The following is a 23,709-nucleotide window of genomic DNA, read 5'->3' as shown; positions in this document are numbered from 1 at the left end:
AATTCCAGGTGTGCAGAGTGTGGCTGTAATATCTAGTTCAAAGAGGCCAGAAAGATATGGCATTGAATGATGGCTTAAAAATATTTTTAGGCTTTCTAGGGTCTTTAGACCCTACTCTTTCATCTTTCCTCAGATGTTGCTGCCATTTTCCGTACTGAATTGTCTTTTGAGAATTGCCCCTTTAGGTCCTGAAACAAGACCAAGGTGACTGCAAAGGAAAGACCTTTGAGCATTTGGCATGTAAGGATTTCAACACCTTCTTCTGTGTCCCTTGATCTACCAAAATCTTTGTTTGAAGAGAGCAGTGCTTCTCCTGATTATACTACAGGTTTGGAGTATCCCACCATCAGTAGAGTTATGTTAACTTTCCATACTTTCTTACTCAGTGGCTACCAGCATAGGAGAAGCTACATGACTTAGAACAGCACAGCTGTGGGAATAAGAAAGACATGGGTTCTAATCCCAACACTGGGGAAGTCACTTAAATTCTCTGTTCCTCAGTTACCTCTTCTGTAAAATGGGGATTAAGATTATGAGCCCCATGTGGGACAGGGACTGTGTCCAACCTGATTAATTTGTTTCTACCCCAGTGCTTTGGACAGTGTCTGACACATAGTAAGCACTTAAGAAGTACTATTATTATTATTATTATTACCTGCCACATATATCTTATGTATTATATATCATATTTTCTAGTCTTGTTCCTTCATCACTGATCTTTCTCTGTGACAGAGACTGGGGCCCCATTCTGGGTAAATTTTTTTTTTTTTTCTGAGGACTCAAACTGCTTTTGCATCTTACTTTTTGGTGTTGGCTGAGAAAACTTTTCCCAATTTATCCGAGCTTTTGCTTATAGTATGTGTCTGAAATACACCAGACTGTAAGAAATTTCATAGACTATAGAATGGCAAAACTAATTCTTCTCCTAGAAGAATTAGCTTATCCTCCCGAACTTCAGGAAACAATTCAGTGGTTCCATTAAATTATAATTATCCAATGCCAGGAGTTCAGGTGGGTTAGTCTTTCTAGCTGTTAGCCGTGTGAATAGGGAAGAAATGAAGCACAAGGGGAAAAATACCTCTAATAATATACAATAATCTTGACAGCACTTCATTTGTCAGGCAACTGCAAAAAAAACCAACACTTTTTTCTCTTCAGAAAAATATGTGTGGGTCGGGGAGGAGGGGAGCTATTTATCAGATGTGTTGGGCGTTTTTCGACAGTCTATTGATGATTCGTCTGGGTCTCTACTTCTATGACACTGGATCAGATAAATATAATAATGACTACAGCATCATGTAAAATTATGCTCTCTGAAAGGCTAGTGAAGGCATTATCTCTGCCTCCTCTGGATAATTGGAAAGTCTGTCTCAAAAGCTACCGGTTGTTAATGCCTGATAAGATTCAAACCGGGCAAATCATGCAGCCCCAGTTGGGAGTCTCATGGTTCGAAGCTCCTGCAGAACTGATAGCAGTGTTTCTTCCTACAAGCAGAGCAGTGGAATTAAGAGAGCTGGACACAGAGATGACTTTGAGAGGTCGTTCCTTCTATACCTTTACCTAAAAACAGAACCACAGTTAAACCATCCCAGATAATAATAATAATAATGGCATTTATTAAGTGCTTACTATGGGCAAAGCACTGTTCTAAGAGCTTGGGAGGATACAACGTAATCAGGTTGTCCCACGGGGGGCTTACAGTCTTAGCCCCTATTTTACAGATGAGGTAACTGAGGCACAGCGAAGTGAAGTGACTTGCCCAAAGTCACACAGCTGACAATTGGCAGAGCTGGGATTTGAACCCATGACCTCTGACTCCAAAGCCTGTGCTCTTTCCACTGAGCCACGCTGCTTCTCTAATGTTTCCAGATGTTTTATACTTTTTAGAGGAGGGAGATCTTATCTGGTAGCCTACTTCACTGATTAGTATCAGCATTTGGCAGTTGGAACAGTTAGAAAAGTTGTACTTTCAGATATGCATATTGCATATGCTAAACCCCTTAAGTTGCTTATCTTCCAGAAAACAAGTTGAATTGGGAGTCCAGTAAAAGGCATAAATGATGGTAGCTTTGACCAAGGAGAAATGTGCTCATATGCAGACAAAGCAATGTGTACAGATAGAGTATGACAGTAAATTTTTCTTATAAATCAGTCAGTCACTCACTTATTGAGCACTTATTGTGTGAAGAGCACTGTACTAATGTGCTTGGGAGAGTACAGAATAACACAGTTGGTAGATATGTTCCCTACCCACAATGAGTTTGCAGTCTACAATCTGTTGTTCTGGATCTGTCTAGAGGTGAGAATAACATTAGTATAAATAAATAGATTGTGGAAGCGTACATGAGTGCTGTGGGGCTAAGAGTGGGGTGAATAAAGTGTACAAATCCAAGTGCAATGGTGATAGGAAGGAAGAAGGATTTGAAGAAATTACGGTTTAGCTGGGGAAGGCCTCTTGGAGGAGATGTGATTTTAATGGGGCCCTCCAAATATCTGTCCCTGGTAGTGAGGGCAGATTGGGTGGGAATCTAACCTTTTCAGATGCCCTTCTCCTCCCTCTTCCTCCACAGTTACTCCATACCTTCATCCCAATATCTCCAAATGTGAGAGAATGGATAATCTGTCTGGCTTTGTCCACTGCCTCCAGGTGACATTTGGAGGGGGTTTGTTCTGAAACCAATGACTTGTTAGAGATCCAGCAGACCATTAAAGCTGAAAGTTTTATAAGGCATTTTTTAAGTGGTTACTATGTGCCAGGCACTGTACTAAGTGCTGAGGTAGATAAAATAACCGGGTTGAACATAGTCCCTGTCCCACATAAGGCTCACAGTTTTAATCCCCATTTAACAGAGGTAACTGAGGCACAGAGGAGAAAAATAACTTGCCCAAGGTCATACTGTAGACAATTGGCAGGGTTGGGATTTGAACTCAGTCCTCTGAGTCTCAGGCCTGTTCTCTTTCCACAGACCACGCTGGTTTTCTTAGAAGCAGTTAGAACAGTGTCAGCTGGTCCATGGCACTTGATAAGAATGTGATTGTGGCTAAATGGGATATGGATATGGGGTCAGGAGTCTTGCATTGTGTGAGCGAACACCAAATATCAGACCTTGCATTGTGCCACTCAAACAGAGATGGCAGGACCTCCAAAATCCCTGCTTCTGACTTAGGAGGCAAGCTGCTTTGCTCCCCACCTTTGCTACTCTGCTGGGAGCTATGGAGCTATTTGTTATAGCTCCTGGCATAGCTGACACAAGGATAAAGCATGGGTTTGGGAGTCAGAAGAACCTGGGTTCTAATCCTGGCTCTGCTACCCATCTGCTGTGTGTGACCCTGGGCAAGTCATTTCACTTTTCCGTGTCTATGTCTAAAACACAGGACCTTGGGCGAAACACCTCACTTTTCTGTGCCTCAGTTTCCTCATCTGCAAACTGAGGATTAAGACTGTGAACCTCATGAGGTCAGGAACTGTGTCCAACCTGATTATTTTATATCTACCCCAGTGCTTAGAATAGTGCCTGGCCCATAGTAAGCGCTTGACAATACCATAAAAAAATTCCCTGGGCTCTAAAACACTTGGAAACAGTAGCTCTGGTTTAGATCAGGACTGCCGAGTTTAGAGGATCTTTAGTGGTGTAACTGGTGGGAACTGTTTGTCTGACAATCAGCCATACTTACTGAGCGCTTACTGTGTGCAGAGCACTGTACTAAGCACTTGGAAAAGTACAGTTCAAAGTGTGGGTAGACATGTTCCCTGACCGCAATGAGCTTACAGACTTTAGTCTGTTGATCTGGATCTGTCTGTCTATGTCTTTCTGCCTCTCTCTGCTTAACTCTCTCTCTCAGCTTGTTTCTTTTGCCTGTTGCTGCCATGGTTACTGATGGAGCAGAAGGATGAGGGCTCTCTGATTTTGAGTGTGTCTGCCCTTCCTACTTGTTTGTTTCTCATTATTTCTCTGCCTTTACATCTCCCTACTACTCTGCCTCTCTCTCTTTGCCTGTGTCTCTCTCTTTTTTATGTTATTTGCTAAGTGCCTATTATGTTCCATGAACTGTACTATGCACTAGGGTAGGTACAAACTTAACAGATTGGACACAGTTCCTGTCCCACACGGGGCTCACGGTTTTAATCCCCAATTTACAGTTGAGGTAACTGAGGCACAGAGAAGTGAAATGACTGGCCCAAGATCACATGGCAGACAAGTGGTGGAGCTGGGATTAGAACCCAGGTCCCTCTGACTCTCAGCTTTGTTCTCTATCCACTGGACCATGCTGCCTCTCTCTTTTCCTAATCATACCTGTCTTAGAAGCCCCAATGTCTTCTAACCCTAACCCTACAGCTTTGAGCTGAAGAAAACATAGTCACTAGTGAAGAATAGTGAAATTCACCAGTCAAAAATCATATTGTAAATCTATCATTTCTTATGAGGGGAAAAGCATGAGATTTAGATTTCATGGGTTAGCTCAAATTTTATCCTGGTAGTGTCTCCTCATGAATATTCAACTGGCAAATAAGTTAAAGGAAAATGAAGACACTTAGTTCCTCATCTATAGGGTTAATGGTATCGGCCGCTCTCACAGTCTCCAAATTATGGACTCGATTCCCCTTAACTGAACTTCCACCTGAGGCATGAGACCTTGTTCACTGAGTGTACTCTAGTTCCCATTTCAATATAAAGTGCTTTCCAACAGATCAAAATAGATGAAATATTTAATAAAGCTCCAAGCTGAAATCACACATTCTGAAAATACAGAGGGGAGGCAAATGGGACAAAACAAATTCAAAGGGTGCTTCTCAGAAGCTGCCAAAATGAACGGTTTTTAATATATCAACAAGATGAACAATTCATTCACATCCAATAGGGGATAATGATTCTGGCTAAAAAAAACAAGGGGCTTTATCTTGACCTCTAGACTGTAAGTTCCCTGTGGGTGTGGGACGTCCTACCAACTCTGTCGTATTGTACTCTCCCAAGTGCTTAGTACTGTGCTCTGCATATAGTAATCAGTTATTGGAATCAATTGTTGATTCCAGTCTTAGACGGTCTGTGAATCTGTGAGTCCAGTGGGCTCACAGTCTAGAAGGGGGAGAAGACAACAAAACAAAACATATTAACAAAATAAAATAAATAGAATAGTTAATTTGTACAAGTAAAATAGAGTAATAAATCTGTACAAACATATATACAGGTGCTGTGGGGAGGGGAAGGAGGTAGGGCTGGGGGGGATGGGGAGGGGGAAGAGGAAGGAGGGGGGCTCAGTCTGGGAAGACCTCCTAGAGGAGGTGAGCTCTCAGTAGGGCTTTGAAGGGAGGAAGAAAGCTAGCTTGGCAGATGTGTGGAGGGAGGGCATTCCCGGCCAGGGGGAGGATGTGCGCTGGGGGTTGATGGTGAGACAGGGGAGAATGAGGCACAGTGAGGAAGTTAGCGGCAGAGGAGCGGAGGGTGCGGGCTGGGCTGTAGAAGGAAAGAAGGGAGGTGAGGTGGGGGGGCGAGGTGATGGACAGCCTTGAAGCCGAGAGTGAGGAGTTTTTGTCTGATGTGTAGGTTGATTGGTAGCCACTGGAGATTGTTGAGGAGGGGAGTAACATGCACAGAGCATTTCTGCACAAAGATGATCCAGGCAACAGCGTGAAATATAGATTGAAGTGGGGAGAGACAGAAGGATGGGAGATCAGAGAGGAGGTTGATGCAGTAATCCAGGCAGGATAGGATGAGAGATTGAACCAGCAGGGTAGCGGTTTGTATGGAGAGGATTTCACATCCTGCTTTGAAATGGTAGAGTAAAACTAAATAAGAAGAACCATTTGGATTTTCTTTCAAAATGTTTAAATCACTTTCACATCTATTATCTCAATTTAGTGCCTAAATATCTTTTGGTATGAGAAACATCCTACCCCCAGTTTTGCCAATGGAGAAACTGAAGTCAACGAGGTTAAGAAGCATTCATTAAGTCAAACAGTGAGTCAGTGTCAAAACAGGGTCTAGGAACCAAGTTTTCTGAATCTAAGACCGTGCACTGAATAGGACCAGACCAGCCAGAGAAGCAGTGTGGCCTTTTGAGAAGCCGCATGATCTAGTGGAAAGAGCACAGGCCTGGGAGTAAGGGGACCCCAGCTCTGCCACTTACTTGCTGTGTGACTTTGAACAACTCATTTAACTTCTCTTTGCCTCGGTTCTCCGGTTTCCCCTAATTAGACGATGAGGCTCTTGAGGTACAGGGACTGTGTCCAACCTAATTAACTTGTACCTACTCCAGTAATTAGAACTGTTTGAGACCTGGTAAGCGCTTAACTAAAATACCCCAGAAAAATTATAAAAGACACTGGGAAAATTCTGGAGGGCCAATACTCTTTTGGGACATTTTGGGCCAGTCTGGGTCAAGTTTGCCTCTAAGTTGTTCTTTATGACACTTATTGACACCCATGCCCATCACCCCCGCCAGCTCTTCCGTACATTCAACTCCCTTCTCAGGCCCCCGGTTCCTCCCCCTCCTCCTTCCCTCACCCCCAACGATCTGGCCTCCTACTTCATTAACAAAATTCAATCCATCAGGTCCGACCTCCCCAAAGTCTCTTCCCCCCTTTCTCCAACCCCCCGGCTCTCAACACTCTCTGCTACTCTCCCATCCTTCCCAGCGGTATCTTCAGAGGAACTCTCCTCCCTCCTCTCAAGTGCTACTCCGGCCACCTGTGCTTCTGACCCCATTCCCTCTCATCTTATGAAATCTCTCGCTCCATCCCTTCTCCCCTCCTTAACTTCCATCTTCAACCGCTCACTCTCCACTGGTTCCTTCCCCTCTGCCTTCAAACATGCCCATGTCTCTCCCATCCTAAAAAAACCCTCTCTTGACCCCACCTCACCTTCTAGTTATCGTCCCATATCCCTCCTACCATTCCTTTCCAAACTCCTTGAACGAGTTGTCTACACGCGCTGCCTAGAATTCCTCAACAACAACTCTCTCCTCGACCCCCTCCAGTCTGGCTTCCGTCCCCTTCATTCCACGGAAACTGCGCTCTCAAAGGTCACCAATGACCTCCTGCTTGCCAAATCCAACGGCTCATACTCTGTCCTAATCCTCCTCGACCTCTCAGCTGCCTTTGACACTGTGGACCACCCCCTTCTCCTCAACACGTTATCTGACCTTGGCTTCACAGACTCCGTCCTCTCCTGGTTCTCCTCTTATCTCTCCGGTCGTTCTTTCTCAGTCTCTTTTGCAGGCTCCTCCTCCCCCTCCCATCCTCTTACTGTGGGGGTTCCCCAAGGTTCAGTGCTTGGTCCCCTTCTGTTCTCAATATACACTCACTCCCTTGGTGACCTCATTCGCTCCCACGGCTTCAACTATCATCTCTACGCTGATGACACCCAGATCTACATCTCTGCCCCTGCTCTCTCCCCCTCCCTCCAGGCTCGCATCTCCTCCTGCCTTCAGGACATCTCCATCTGGATGTCCGCCCGCCACCTAAAGCTCAACATGTCGAAGACTGAGCTCCTTGTCTTCCCTCCCAAACCTTGTCCTCTCCCTGACTTTCCCATCTCTGTTGACGGCACTACCATCCTTCCCGTCTCACAAGCCCGCAACCTTGGTGTCATCCTCGACTCCGCTCTCTCATTCACCCCTCACATCCAAGCCGTCACCAAAACCTGCCGGTCTCAGCTCCGCAACATTGCCAAGATCCGCCCTTTCCTCTCCATCCAAACCGCTACCCTGCTAATTCAAGCTCTCATCCTATCCCGTCTGGACTACTGCACTAGCCTTCTCTCTGATCTCCCATCCTCGTGTCTCTCTCCACTTCAATCCATACTTCGTGCTGCTGCCCGGATTATCTTTGTCCAGAAACGCTCTGGACATATTACTCCCCTCCTCAAAAACCTCCAATGGCTACCGATCAATCTGCGCATCAAGCAGAAACTCCTCACCCTGGGTTTCAAGGCTCTCCATCACCTCGCCCCCTCCTACCTCACCTCCCTTCTCTCCTTCTACTGCCCAGCCCGCACCCTCCGCTCCTCCACCACTAATCTCCTCACTGTACCTCGCTCTCGCCTGTCCCGCCATCGACCCCCGGCCCACGTCATCCCCCGGGCCTGGAATGCCCTCCCTCTGCCCATCCGCCAAGCTAGCTCTCTTCCTCCCTTCAAGGCCCTGCTGAGAGCTCACCTCCTCCAGGAGGCCTTCCCAGACTGAGCCCCTTCTTTCCTCTCCCCCTCGTCCCCCTCTCCATCCTCCCGTCTTACCTCCTTCCCTTCCCCACAGCACCTGTATATATGTATATATGGTTGTACATATTTATTACTCTATTTATCTATTTATTTATTTATTTTACTTGTACATTTCTATCCTACTTATTTTATTTTGTTGGTATGTTTGGTTCTGTTCTCTGTCTCCCCCTTTTAGACTGTGAGCCCACTGTTGGGTAGGGACTGTCTCTATGTGATGCCAATTTGTACTTCCCAAGCGCTTAGTACAGTGCTCTGCACATAGTAAGCGCTCAATAAATACGATTGATTGATTGATTGATTATGAGCTTGAAGATGGGCAAGCAAGGACCTGCTCAGAACCAGGTAGAAAAGCAGCAGAAACAAATCAAAGACGGGACAGCTAGAACTCCTTCACTCCCCCACCTCTTCCCGTGTATTCCACATGCTGGGATTTCTGAGCAATGATTCTGGAACCATTCCAGCTCCAATCCTGGGGGCTCTGGAAGGAAAATTCAAGATGAAGGATAGTAAAGTAACATCCTGAAAGTTTTTCTTTTCTTCAAACAAGCACTCTGAATCTCAGATATTCACAAATCATGTTCCACTACCCAGAGTGCATATGTAGCCACAGTACTTCAGTACTCCCTCATTTTGGGGGTTCTGGATGCTTTAAAGGGCTAAGTAAAAATTAAAAAACAGCATGGTATAGTGGATAGATCACGGGCGTGGGAGTTGGGAGGTCACGGGTTCTAATCCCGGCTCTGCCACTTGTCTGCTATGTGACCTAGGGCAAGTGGCTTCACTTCTCTGGGCCTCAGTTCCTTCGTCTTTAAATTGGGGATTGAGACTGTGAGTCCCACATGGGATGGGGATTGTGTCCAACTCAATTAGCTTGTATCCACCCCAGCACTTAGTACGGTGCCTGGCACATAGTAAGCACTTAATACCACCATCGTTGTTAATAATATTAATATTAATAATAATGATGGTATTTGTTAGGCTCTTACTATATTCCAAGCATTGTTTTAAAGCACTGGGGTCAATACAAGTTTATTAGACCCCACATAGGGTTCCCAGTCTAAATAGGGGAGGGAACAGGTATTGAATCCTCATTTTGCAGGTGAGGAAACTGAAGCACAGAGAATTGAAGTGGATTGCCCAAGGTCAACCAGCACGGACATGGAGGACCGGGAATTGCAACCTAGGTCCTCTGGTTCCCAGGCCCAAGCTCTTTCCACCTCAAGGCAACAACAGAGCCTCCAATCAAGCTTCAGCAAGATGGCTCTGTTAAGGAGAGAAGCTCCTCTAAATGGAATTCCCAAGACCTTTAGTTACTGAAGTCTTCAGTGGCAATCAAAAAAAATAGCACACCTACAGTCACCAACGGATACTCCATTTATAATTTAGGTGGAAGGTTAAAAATGGGCAAAGAATATGACAAATGGTCAAAAGTCACAGCAGATCCAGTCCCCAAAGATCAGACAGGGATATTATGATGGCTATTACATTTCATTTGAAACTGAGATCCTTTTTTTTCATGGAAATTGTTATCCTTAAACCCCTTCATCAAAATTTGAAGAATGACACTGTTTTAGAATCGGATTCCAGTCACAAATAGCTGAGTTGACTCTGATGCGCTGACCAAGCAAAAGTTATTATTTGGTGTCTAACTTGAAACATTTTTCGTGTGTTTTTCTCAGCATCACTCTAGCTGTCCAAAATGTCTTTGTTCCAATAGAATAATAATCAAATTCTTAGTTTAACAGCTGTGTGCTATGAATATTAAAAAGAACATTTTGAATTACTCTCCATTTCCATTTTTTTCTATTCCGCACGGCTTTTCAAAGTTGATGCCATCAAAACTGAACAGGGGGAGTGGAGAGAAAGCACTGGAATGAACAGAACAAGAAGAAATTCTCTTGGGAGACTATATTTGGATTTGAGGATTAACTCTTTCCCTTGTGGGTAGCAGTTCAGACTATTGAAAGCTTTCACACAAAACTGCAGGTTTCACTAACCTCCCCTGACCTTTTCATTTGGCTCCAACCCTGTCCCTTTTAAAGTGCACTGGCTTTGCCTGAGCTTGAAACTATTGATTCTAAGAGTATTTATCAAGGGACTCTGGCATTCAATAGCAGTTTCTCAAAATGTATCAGCTGCTTGGGCATGGCAATCAATCGATCAATTGACCCTACCAATCAATCAATCTGGCTAATGGAAGTGAACATGAAGACAAACATGCAGGCCTTTATGCACTCCATGGACATAGTTAATTCACAACCTGGAGTAGTCAAACTTATTATTTTTGGCAATGAAATTATAAACCACACTGCTCTGCTCTCCTCAACTGTATTTGAAAAGAGCCATGGGAGCTCATTTCCATTTGGATAGCCACCAGAGCTGAGCGCAACATAAGCTTTGTTCATATTTACCTTGGAGATGATATTTATCACACGGTTTTCCATGGCAGGTGACAAGGCAAAATAACAGCCCTGTTTAAAAAAAACAATCTGTTGACTTTGCTTTTTCAGTAGGATTTTACCCAATTGATATTTGGAAAATGTCAAGTGAATAGCAAATGGATAAACATTGTTTGATCTTCCAAACTATGGAACTGGGAAAGACAGGTGATGTAGAATAACCAGTTGATGTTGTTGTAGTAGTAGTAGTAATGAAAAAAATTTTTCAGCCGCTGGGAAGCACAACATACTAGGAGCTTTTACTCTAAGGACACAGATAAGCAAACCATATTATTTTGTCGAAAATAGAGTTATTGGGAGATCATTCCATGTTTATGTGACTAGCAATCCCTCTTGATGACTCTGAGATGAGGGCATCTGTGGGATAAAGTTTTCTGGCATTCCAGGGTCTCTATTCTCCAAATCTCAGAATGCTATGGGACCTAAACTGAACAAGTGTTGAATTTATTTGAGGTTGTAAGTGGAAGGTCAAGACTTTAAGGCAAATAACAGCAACTGGATATTGGTGCAGAACAGGCTGGCCAGTTTAGCCAAGGGATTTGGGGGGTGGGGGGGGCAATTCTGGAACAATCAACTTTTTTTCCAAAATCACTTAGGACAGTTGATAAAAATCCACAACTGACCTCTCCCAAACAGGACATATGAATAAGCCATTGTGTATGGTTTATACCTAGGGTTGTAGGAGATATGAATGTAGAGAGACAGAAATCGCTATATCTTAAGACTATTCATATTTACAATTTATGCAAAAAGATGATTTAGTTAATATTTTAACTTTATTGGTATTTTCCATTAGCCCCAGTATTTCTAGTTGAATGAGATGTTTTAGAACATGATGCAGTACCTGACTACTTGGGAAATGCTGCTATGTATGTCAGAACAATCTACAAGCCTTTTTTTGTCCTGTGCACATTTTCTTCTATTAGGAAATTTTTGAAATGTAATTGTTAAGCACTTACTATGTGTCAAGCACTGTTCTAAGTGCTGAAGTAGATACAAGTTAATCAGGTCGGACACAGTCCCCGTCCCAAAAGGGGCTCATAGTCTATACCTATTGAATCCCCATTGTACAGTTGAGAGAACTGAGGCACAGAAGAGTTAAGTGACTTGCCCAAAGTCATGCCGCAAGAAAGTGGCAGATCTGGGATTAGAATCCAATCCCTGTGTGACTGCTAGGCCTGGGCTTTTCCCACTAGGCCATGCTGCTTCCCTTGGATACCCTTGTGTGTTGTTCCTGTCCAGGAGCTGGAAATAGTTAGCCAAACCACATTCAAACACTGGTTTGCTCCACAAGCATCAGAAAAGAATCCAGTTCCATCCATGAACTTTGGGTTCTGGTTGGCATAGGTATGACACAAGACTTCTCTGGGGGAGTCTATTCCAACAATCAGGGGAACTCGGGATCTTAAGCAAGAAGCCTGAGACTTGACTCACTCTCAGCAAAAACCACTAAAATACAAGATGGCAGCATCATGAAGGAAAGGGTGCTCTGTAGCTTTAAATGGATTTTCACAGTAAGTGTGTATTCAAATCTTGTATTTAGGAGCCCAAGAAAAGCACCTACTGTGTTTTCCATTATCCTTCCATCCTTAGTGAATCAGGGGGACAAGGCAAATCGAGAAGCTCGTCTTGAAATACCTGGGAAGTACTGATTAAAAAAAGAAAAAAATCAAAGGGTAATCCCAAATGGAAGTGGATCTTATATATTTATTCTTTTTGATTTTCCTCTCAACCCAGCAGGTTTTACTTTTGAAAATAGGGGCAGTATTTCTTTTTTCTGCTATCCAGTTTCACACAATTTCCTTTGAACTGAACCAAAGTTGCTTTCACACAAAATCTTTTTCTAAATCAGCTTGTCATGGCATCTGTATAACACAGCTAAGGACCGATTAATCAGCTCACCGCTATAGGGACTTGAATCTCCAGAAACCCAAATTTAAGCTCATTTAAAAAAAATCAGAAGAGGAAAAATTCCTGAAATGATGAGGGTTACCTTTCATCTGCAAAATAAAATAATCTACAATTTTATTTTCGAGATATTGCAGGGAAGTTTAAGAATCATTCTTTAGGCTTTAACTGGAAGCACATTTCTACTTGAAACAGGATTCTCCTGTAAGAGGAAGGATTGATGAGAGGTAGGAAGAGAGTGTATGCAGGGATTCTGAGATATATTTGGTATCACAGTTTAGGCAAGCTAGGGGGTTATCGTTCTTCCATTACAAGTGACATTAGCAATTCTGTACCACCAAAGGAGAATGTACAGCACATTTTTGCCTCCTATCGAGTTCCCAGAAAAAGCCAATAATTTCATTTGGAGATGGAAATAATTGCAGGTTATTGTATTTAATCTACATTGCTATGATGTTAGTAGTCAGTTAAAAGCCTTTATTATAACATGGAAGCCTGATGAGAAAACTAGAGTTTTATTGTTCTAGGGTTTTAGCATTTTATTATGATTATCTGAGAAAATAGGTCCACTCATCCATAATCCATTTGTCAATTGAGTTTTTGGTTTGCTCAACTTCCCTTAGCTGTCTGTAGGTTAGTGTTCTCTTGTTCCTCTCTTTATTGAATTTGGGATTGCAGAGTTCAGATGGATGAATGGGAAAATGTTGACAGTGCTGGTTAGCTGCGATGGAGACCTCTACGACGCAGCACGGCCTATCAGAGGGGACATGGGTTCTAATCCTGGCTCTGCCACTTGTCTGCTGTGTGTCACTTAACTTTTCTGTGGCTCAATTATCTCATCTGTAAAATGTTGATTAAGATTGTGAGCCCTACGTGCGGCAGGGACTGTGTCCAACCTGATTAACTTATATCTACCCCAGTGCTTATTACAGTTTCTGACACATAGTAAGTGCTTAACAAATGCCATAAAAAATATAATTGACATATCTTCTTGGAATGAATCACATGTTGTCCTTCTGCAAACAGGGGGATGGACTCACTGATAGCCTTAGCACTCTTGAGAGTCTTTCTGGTCTTATGGCTGCTGAGACTGCATAAAATATAAATGAATTCACAGTGGGAGAGAGACTCTTTAAGAGGCGAATGTTTTCTTGGGTGATTGACATGAGTGAAGGTTTTAAAATGTGATCTAAATATTCACGAAAGCCACATGCCATAGGAGAAACTTGCCTTGAAACCCCTGTGTGTTCATTCCTTGAAATTCATTTATTCCTTAGCCTTTAAATCTGTGAATGATCATTCTAAGAGTTAAGCACCAAGCTGGTTCCTTTTCTACTTGACCTCATACAATAGGAAACACTTTAGGGAGGATTTAGGCTGGACAGAGGAAAACTGTCTGATAATGGAGGGTAGTTAATGGCAGTAATACTATTTTATTAAGAACCTATTGTTTGCAAAGGACTGTATTAAGTGCTGTATTAAGTACATGGATGAGAATTAGACTTGGTTCCTGGCCCCCAAAGGGCTCACAAACCAAGAACAAAGAAAAAAATTGGTGATAGACATATAAGGAAAAGAAAAACAATAAAAAACTGAAAAGCAGTATAAAAAGACAGGGACAAAATGAGCAACAAGTAGAGTGCTGTACATACAGTAAGCACTCAGTAAATACTACTGATTCATTGATTGATTGATTGAAATATCAGGGCTGTTCAGAGTCTAACAGTCACCAGAGGCACAGGCAAGACCACCCCAATCCTAATGTTCAAAAAATTCTGAAGTCCTCATGCTGCTGTTTCATCCCCACCCTACTGCAATGGAGAGAGCAGGATGTGAGGCCTGATGTAGAAGGGAAATGGCAGCTTCAAGATGTCTTCCGGGAGGTCAGGCCCTATGTTGTCACTTGTTCTCCCAGGTAATTAGAAAAGTAGAATGAGTTGTCAGGGATAGGGAATAATTTTGTCCCACAAAACAGTGTGGCCTAGAGCATAGAGAAGCAGCATAGCCAAGTGGAGTGAACGTGGGCCTTGGAATCAGAAGACCTGGTTTTTAAACCTGGCTGTACCAAATGCTTGCTGTGTGATCTTGGGAAGTCACTTAACCTCTCTGTGACTCAGTTTCCTCAACTATAAAATGGTGATTAAGTACCTGTCCTCACTTCTACCTAGACTGTGTGCCCCATGTGGGACAGGGACTCTATCCAACTGGATTATCTTGTATCTACCCCAGCGTTTAAAACAGTACTTGACACATAGTAAGTGCTTAACAAATAATAAGAAGAAGGAGAAGGAGCCATTTCACAAATACAGCAGAAGATTTGGGAGCATCATCTAGAATGCAGGAGTTGCATTCTTGTAAAACCCTGAATTAAGGGAAATATGTGATGGAGGACTCACTCGTGTCAAACACCACACCCACTCACTCAAACTGTTTCTTCCCACACTGGGGCCACTGAATCTGAATTTGTTTAACAGTATCCTAGCCAAAATGTGAGTGAAGAGTCACAATATGGCAGGACTAAATGTATTAAATCTAGTGGTGTAATTCCTTCTGGGACCAGAGATCCATTTTGAATAACGTCTTGTGATTCAGGCCTTAATCAGGTTGTCATCATTCCTCCTGTAATCCTCATTTTCCTTGACAAAATAAAACCCTTCATTTACTCCCTGGAGTAAAATGGCTAATGTCCCCAGTTAAGAGCTTCCTTTTCAGTTCCAGAGGGTGGTCTTATTTGTTAGAGGAACAATATTTTAGTTTTCTGCTTGAAGTAAATCGCCTTTCATCTTCACCAAAATTTGAAGTAGAAACAAAAATGGTTTATGTTTTATTTACCAATTTCTCTGGCGGGGAGTTATTTTGGGGTTAGCTTAGATTCTATTTCTCACATCATGCGGGCTAAAATCTAAAGCTATAATGCTATAATTTAGTTCCTGCACAGGAGTCTCTTACAGCTATATAATTCTTTTCCATTTCAAATGATACCAAAACAATAAGCCTTTTTTAAAAATAGGCAGGAAAACTAATGATTGAGATTCTTGCTTTGCGTACCAAATGTCCCCCTCTCCCTCATCTGCCTATGTCTGATGAAGCAGGGAGGGTTCCTCCAGGAAGAAACAGCATGGCATAGTGGATAGGGCATGGGCTTGGGAGTCAGATGACATGGGTTTTAATTTTGGCTCTGCCACCTGTCTGCTGTGTGATCTTGGGCAAGTCACTTAACTTCCCTGTGCCTCAGTTTTCTCATGTGTAAAATGGAGATTAAGACTATGAATCCAGTATGGGACTGTGTCCAACCCGATTATCTCGTATCTACCCCAGCACTTAGAACAGTGTCTGGCACAAAGTAAGTACTTTTTAAATACCACAATTATTGTAATTGTTACCTCCAGAAGCATTACAATTTGGAGGTGGGGGTGCAGGGAGAGAGTCATTTCTCCCACCTAAAAGTGGGTATAATTCCGGTCTCCGTTGCACATTCTCACACAGACATTGTCATGCATCTGGCCCAGGGAGGAGAGGGCAAAGGTGATTCTGCAGATTTTGGCCTCTGCTCCTCTTAGCTCCCTCAGTTAGGGAGAATTCATCTCCAAATGTCCAGGTGGTGTAGAGGCCCTGGTCTCCAGCTGCAGCACCTCCTCCAGTTCAGCCTGTGCTGACCCATGGTGATAAACTATGACAAGGTGCAAGGATTCACCTCTTGATGTCCAGGTGGAGTAGGAGATCTGCTTTCTGTCGGTCATAGAGTCCTCCAGTCCAACTTGTTCTGACCCAAAGAGATGATGGTCCATGACAAGGTCCAAGGACTCACCCCCAGATGTCCAGATGTCCAGGTGGTGTAGAAGCCTAGCCTGTGCTGACCTGGGGAGATGGTAGACCATAAACCCCATCCAGATATCCAGGTGGTGTAAGAGTTCTGCTCTCTAGCAGTTATAGAGCTGGAATATGTCCTTCAGTCCAACCTGTGCTGACCCGTGGAGATGGGGATCTGTGACAATGAAAAGCAGCGTGGTAGAGTGGAAAGAGCATGAGGTTGGGAATCAGAGGACCTAAATTCTAATCCCAGGTGGTGTAGAAGCCTTGCTCTCCAGCAATCGTAGAGATGGAGCATGTTCCCTGTCCAGCCTGCGCTGACCCTTGGGGATGGTGGATCATGACAAGGTACAAGAACTCACCTCCAGATAATAACAGTAATTATTATAGTAATAATAGGAGGCCTTCCCAGACTGAGCCCCTTCCTTCCTCTCCCCCTCGTCCCCCTCTCCATCCCCCCCACCTTACATCCTTCCCTTCCCCACAGCACCTGTATATATGTATATATGTTTGTACATATTTATTACTCTATTTTACTTGTACATATCTATTCTATTTATTTTATTTTGTTGGTATGTTTGGTTTTGTTCTCTGTCTCCCCCTTTTAGACTGTGAGCCCACTGTTGGGTAGGGACTGTCTCTATATGTTGCCAACTTGTACTTCCCAAGCGCTTAGTACAGTGCTCTGCACACAGTAAGCGCTCAATAAATATGATTGATTGATTGATTAACAGTGGTATTTGTTAAGCATTTACTATGTGCCAAGCACTGTATTAAGCATTGAGGTAGATATAATCAAATCGGGTTGGACACAGTCCCGGTCCCATGTGGGGCTCACAGCCCCAATCCCCATTTCACATATGAGGTAACTGAGGTCCAGAGAAATGAAGTGACTTGCCCATGGTCACACAGCTAACATGTGGCAGAGTCGGGATTAGAACCCATGACTTTCTGACCCCCAGGCCCAGGCTCTAACTGCTATATCATATATAGGAGCCCTGCTTTCCAGCAGTCATAGAGCTAGTCCTCCAGTCTAGCCTGTGCTGACGTGGGGAGATGGTAGACCATAAACTCCATCCAGATATTCAGGTGGTGTAAGAGTCCTGCTCTCCAGCAGTCCTAGAGCTGGAATATGTCCTTCAGTCCAACCAGTGCTGACCCATGGAGACGGGGATCTGTGACAATGAGAATCAGCATGGTAGAGTGGAAAGAACATGAGCTTGGGAATCAGAAGACCTAGGTTCTAATCCCAGCTCTGCCACTCAACTTTTCCGTGCCTCAGTTGCTTCATCTATAATGGGAATTAAGAATGTGAGCCCTTTGTGGGACAGGATCTTTGTCCAGCTGATTTTTTTTGTGGTCTACCCCAGCGCTTAGAGCAGTGCCTGGCATATAGTAACTGCCAAACAAATACCATTATTAAAAAAGTGCAAAAGAAAGACGCTTCCTTCTTTCTGTGCAAGGAAGGCTCCATTCTGTGCCAAACGGGGATTAGAAGTCCCAGTGTTGAAGCAACACGCAATGTGAATCTCACATTCTCACAACTCCTTAGACACTCATTTCCTACTTACTGTATTTACCTGCTTAAAAAGTTTGGCTTAATATTTGTAATGTTCACCATATTTAGAACTACCCACACTTACAAAAATCATTTTCTTCAAGATTGAAATCTGGCCATGTTTGAATGTAGTGCAGCAGCTGTTTAGCGGTATACAGAAACACTCTTTAACAGTTGGGATATTGTTCTATAATAGGGGAGAGGGCCCGTGCCGGAACAAACATTATGTGAAACATTCGGGAATCAATTTAATCATTTAATTTTTGATGGGATGTACAGTGCTTGAGCTACAATAATCAACATGAAATCATTTTTAAAAAAACAGATGGTGTTAAAAAAAATAGTTCCTATTTATTTGAATATGCACAATGAAAATGAATATTCTGATGACTGAATTGTAGAGTTACTGTATTATCATAGTCATTGCTTTAAGGTCATTTTAGAGCTGCCAAATTTATGAGGCTTCAGATGGGCTTCTGAATGATTTAGTGTAAATATCAAAAAACCCTCTTGCAAATGGCTTATCATCAGCTGTTAATAGCACTGAAAAGCATGTTGGGTAAAATGTACACTTGATACTTGTTTGCCCAGAAAACATGAATTTAATGAAATCCCAGGAAATTATTCCTCTTTTCCTTCTCTATATAAGTAAATTCTCTAGCTAATTCAGGATCCAAAATACACATTGCCTAGAATTATCCAGATCATTTGCTGATAGAGACCCAGTATAAAAGGAATTCAAAGAAACAGCATTTACAATTGTAATTTATTTAACCTTGCACACTGCTTGCATATCTGATTAGGAATCTGAAAAATCCGTCGACCTTTACTTTAGAACTTTAAAATAAATGTTTAATGTGATCATGTCTGAGAATAAGATTAGAATACTCTGCAATCGTGGGAGTTTTTTGCAAAAATTACAATTTATCATTTGGTGAAGCCACTCAGCTGGCTTTTCCAAAGTATTACTCACTTTTCTTGGGAGAGGAAACCAGCTCTGAATTATTCCAACTACTTTTCACCGATCTATCTATAGATTTAAATAGGTATCTCCTTGAGAAAGGTGCTCAGCAGAAAAAAAAATCAACTGTTGAACGCTTTTTCGTCCTGAAGTGAGGTGTCTCAAGAGGAGTTTTTTAGGGGGAGACCTCTCCTTCTCCTGGGTTTTTCAAGAGTCATATTTAAAGTATTAATTGAGTGCCCACTGGGGAAGACACTCGGAAAAGTACGATAGATGCATGAGGATCATTTCCTGCCCTCAAGGAGCTCCACCTCAGTCAGTCAACCAATCAAACATATTTACTGAGAACTGGCTGTGTGCAGAGCACTGTACTAAGTGCTTGTGAGAGTACAATGTAACAGAGAGGGTAGACATGTTTCTGGCCCACAAGGAGCTTAGAGTCTAGTGGGGGAAACAGACATTAATAATTATTACAGATATGTACATAAGTGCTGTAGGGCTGAGGGTGGGGTGAATGAAGTGCACAAATCCAAGTGTAAGGTGATGTAGAAAGGAGAGGGACCTGTTCAAGAAGGGTGCTTTCCAGAACTTTCTAAAGGAAGCTTCAGGGGCATTTCAGGAGGATGGAAGATTGGGAGTTGCAGAATTTTCTCACTCCAAAATCCTTTTCTTCGAGGATGTCCACAACAGACTACTGTGCCTTTGTCTCCTCACATGATAACCGGCATTTGGAGAAAAGAGAGTACAGGTCACAATTCAGGTGCGTTGGCAAAGCCCCATAAAGAGAGCTTGAATAGAGCCTGCTCACTGCGAGTCCTATTCTACTGAAAATACCTTTGATGTGTGGCTTCAGCCACTGCAATAAGTTCTTCATTGTCAGGAACACTAATTTTGTCACAAAAACTGAATCAGCGTTACCAGTTAAATGGTGGCTACAGGGAGCCCTCTGAACTGAATCCATTCCTCAGATGAAAAGGGCTTAGAATATGAACAGAATTTAAAAAATAACAAGTATTTATATTCATGAGGGACATGAGCTCTGGAGGCCACAGTAATAGGTTAGGATCACAGCTCTGATTGATTTGAAAGTGAATACTTTGAGCAATTGGACAGACCAGTCCTAGGGAGGAAGAGAAATGAAAGAATTGGGCTCTGAACAGTGAACAGTTAGTATTTTCTTTTTAATGTAACCGTGAAATTAAACAGCTCTCCAGGGTCTGAATGCCTCTTTTGAAAATCAAGAGGAAGGGTGGAAGCAAACAGTTCAAAATGTTTGTACATTTGGAATCTGGTTTAGGATTGGGGGTGGGAGGGGACCTTCCAATAAGGAGAACTACCCCTAGTTGATCTGTTCAGTCAGTCAAGTGAGCATTTAATCAACTCCCCAGGGTGCTGAGCACAGCAGGTGTCTTTTCCATTTAAGTGAAATATCATCTGATTTCCCCCATGCTGCAGCCAAAGGGAACAAAGTCTTCCCATACAGCTCAGGCAGAAGGATGCTAAGTGACCTTGGCCTAGGCAATCATGTGTCCGCTTGGCCCTTCCTGGGCCCTGCCTCCCCCTGCCTCCCCCACAAAGATTTTGAGCAGTAGGGTTCATGCCAGGGGACTAAGATATAAAGCCCTATGGAAAGGAGGTAAGTGGAGAACAATTCACCCTCTCCTTTCAATCTGTGCTGGTGTGCTGGTACACATGTGTCTGTGTTTGCTTTGCCCCCGAAAGCAGGAGGTTTGGGTGAAATCAATATGCATAATTCCTGGTGTTGGAAAGGACCACAGGAGATCGTGTACTCCAGTCTCCTTTCCCCAGGAGAATGAAAGACTAAACCACCCAAGACCGGCATCTATTTATTTTTGCTTTAGAGTTGGAAAATCTTCTGCTTGAACCCTAACCCACTTCAGTGGCCTTTGACCCCAAGAGTAAAAAATTTCTTATGTCAAATCAAAATCCTCTCCCACTGAATTCCATGCCCATTTCTCCTTGTTTGATCATCATGGACAAGGAGAACAGCAAGGTAATAAACCCTGCAAAATCTGTATTTCTTCCTGGAAGTTTCTGTGGACTACATCAGATCCAAGAGCCTGGGAGACACTGATCAAATTGTCATAAGAATGTAGGCCATTAATTTTTTTTCACCCCGTAAGAGGTGAATTAGTGCTCCAAGCCTGCTTCTATCAATCAGTCAATCAATCATATTTATTGAGCACTTACTGTGTGCAGAGCACTGTACTAAGCATTTGGGAAGTACTTGTTGGCAACATATAGAGACAGTCGCTACCCAACAGTGGGCTCACAGTCTAAAAGGGGGAGACAGAGAACAAAACCAAACATACTAACAAAATAAAATAAATAGAATAGATATGTACCAGTAAAATAAATAGATAGAGTAATGAATATGTACAAATATTTATACATATATACAGGATATATGTAATTACTTTACATGGATTTATCCATTCCAGCGTCTGGCAGGAGGAATTTCCTTTTCTGCCATTCCACACTGGGACTCTCTCCCTTTTCCAGTGACTATGGTCAAAGGTCTGAGAGCTCCATGAATTCCATAGAAAATTATATTTTGTATCCATGGAAAAGGAATTCGCTACGAGCAGGATCATTATTCTACTCTTATAGGTAGACTATGTAGGTAGGTAATGACTAATGGGTCATTAGTTCTACTCTTTCAGCTTCAGCTAAACACAACTAAGGCCCAGCTAAGCAGACCCTAACACCACACAGCCTTCCTGCGGCATCCCCTGAACCTGGCCCGGAATCAGGAAAACATCTGGCACACCTCAGGATCTCAGGCAGTGAGAGGATTCTTGGTTCCCTGTGTGCTCTTTAAAAATGCTTCTAGGAACTCAACATCCAACCAGGAAGCCCCAAAATTCCAAGAAAGGAGAGAGGATGGGACCATTCTACCATAGTACTCCCACCACTTGGGAGCCTCAGATACTCTGGTTTTGTCAGGGATCTGGGTCCCAAAGGGGAAAGGTACCAGAGTCTTTTCAACGCTATTGTTTGGGCACTGGGTCATACGGTCTGCTTATTCCTCCCACTTCACTGACCTGTGGGTTCAGAAAGACTCACCTGGAGTTGACTCCACCGCCTTCCCGGGGACTGCCCTCATCCAGGGGGTTTCCAGAGGTTTGTTATAGATGAGGAGAGGAGCCGCAGCAGAAGGGTGAGAGGGATGGCGGGGAGTGAGAATGACACAGGAAAGAGTGAAAAAGCTCCTTTTCAAAAGGAAAGTGAAGACAGGGAGAGCTGGGAACAAGGGAGGAGAGAGAGGAGAAAAGAGCAGAGGGAAGATTAGGAAGGAGAAGACGGGGAAGACGAGAAGGCCTGTAGAAATCCCTGTGGTTGTTTTTTATTTTAGCTTGTTTAGTTTTTAATGGTATTTGTTAAGTGCTTACTATGTGCCAAACACTGTACTAAGTAAGCACTGGGGTACAAGGCAATTGGACACAATCCATGTCCCACATGGCGCTAAAAGTCTTAATCCCCAATTTATAGATGAGGTAACCGAGGCACAAAGAAGTTAAGTGACTTGCTCAAGGTCACACAGCAGTGACTTTTGACTCTAAGCCATGAGGAGCCTGAAATTCTGCTCTAGCCTTAGTACCCTACTGTTCTTTATTTTCATTTTGTGCCTCTTAATGTTGTCTTATTGTTTTGTTTCTTCTCTCCTTAGGTGTCTTTTGCCATTATTCTCTCCCCCATTATTTTTTTAGATTATGAGCCCCCCAAGAGACAGGGACCATGTCTAATTTGCACCTGTGTATTCTTTTCCAGGGCTTAAGATGGTGCTCTGCACACAGTGAGCATTTAGTACATAATATTACTACTACGACTTACAGATCCTGCTAAGAAGGGTTTGCGGAGGAAGGTAAAGGCCACCTGTAACATTCCCCTGGTTCAGTCCATGGTGATATTTGAGAGCAAACTGGACCTAAAGATAGAATGGGCACCACTGTGCCCAGCTAGTCAAGGATTTCTTATCCTCCCCCCTCATCTTAAACAGAAGAAGGTATTCTCTGTTCTTGTCTGGATCTCCCGCTAACCAAGAGGATAGAGGGGTTCATAAGGGAAGGTATTCCAGAAGCTCATCATGCAGTAATTGGCCTCATCCGCTCCAGACTCTTGCAAGTGTGCAGAATTACCAGTGCATATGTAGAAAACCTTAGTCTATAAAAACAAAACAGTATATTAAAATCAAATTACATTGTGTGATTAATCTGTCTTTAGCTAGCAAGTGATAGTCACTTCTTTTTCATCATGCATCTTGTGCATCATTGCAAATTAACACAAATAACAATGAAATAAGCAACCGATCCATTGAATAATCACCTCTCGATGACTGAATTCACTAATTAAAGTTCATGTTCAGAGGTATTGCTATAGCAGCATCTTCCAAGCTGTCATGTCCCTATGCTTTACCCTATAAGGCTTTCAACACTTTACGGTTGTGTTTCTTGAGGCTCGGGGCTATTATCTGAAATATTCTCTTGAATTGCCCTTTGCCTCCTTGCATTTTCTTTGACCTCATCTTTAGCAGTGGGTGGACTGAACCTCAGAGAGGTCAGAAGACTTGCATGAGCCCTAGAGTGGACAGAGTTATGTTTGTAAATTGATCAGATAATTAAAGCTTCAAAATGCAATGTGGCCTTAATTATATTAACAGTTCAGAACACTGGCTCAAATTAAAGGCACCTCCTTGCAAGCCCTTGCATGGAGCAACCTCACCTCTTCCCCTGACCTTGCGGCAGAGCAGACTCTTGTCTCCTGTAGGAACGGTAG

This window comes from Tachyglossus aculeatus, chromosome X1, assembly GCF_015852505.1.
Source record: "Tachyglossus aculeatus isolate mTacAcu1 chromosome X1, mTacAcu1.pri, whole genome shotgun sequence".
NCBI lineage: Eukaryota > Metazoa > Chordata > Mammalia > Monotremata > Tachyglossidae > Tachyglossus > Tachyglossus aculeatus.
This window is presented reverse-complemented; position numbering follows the sequence as displayed.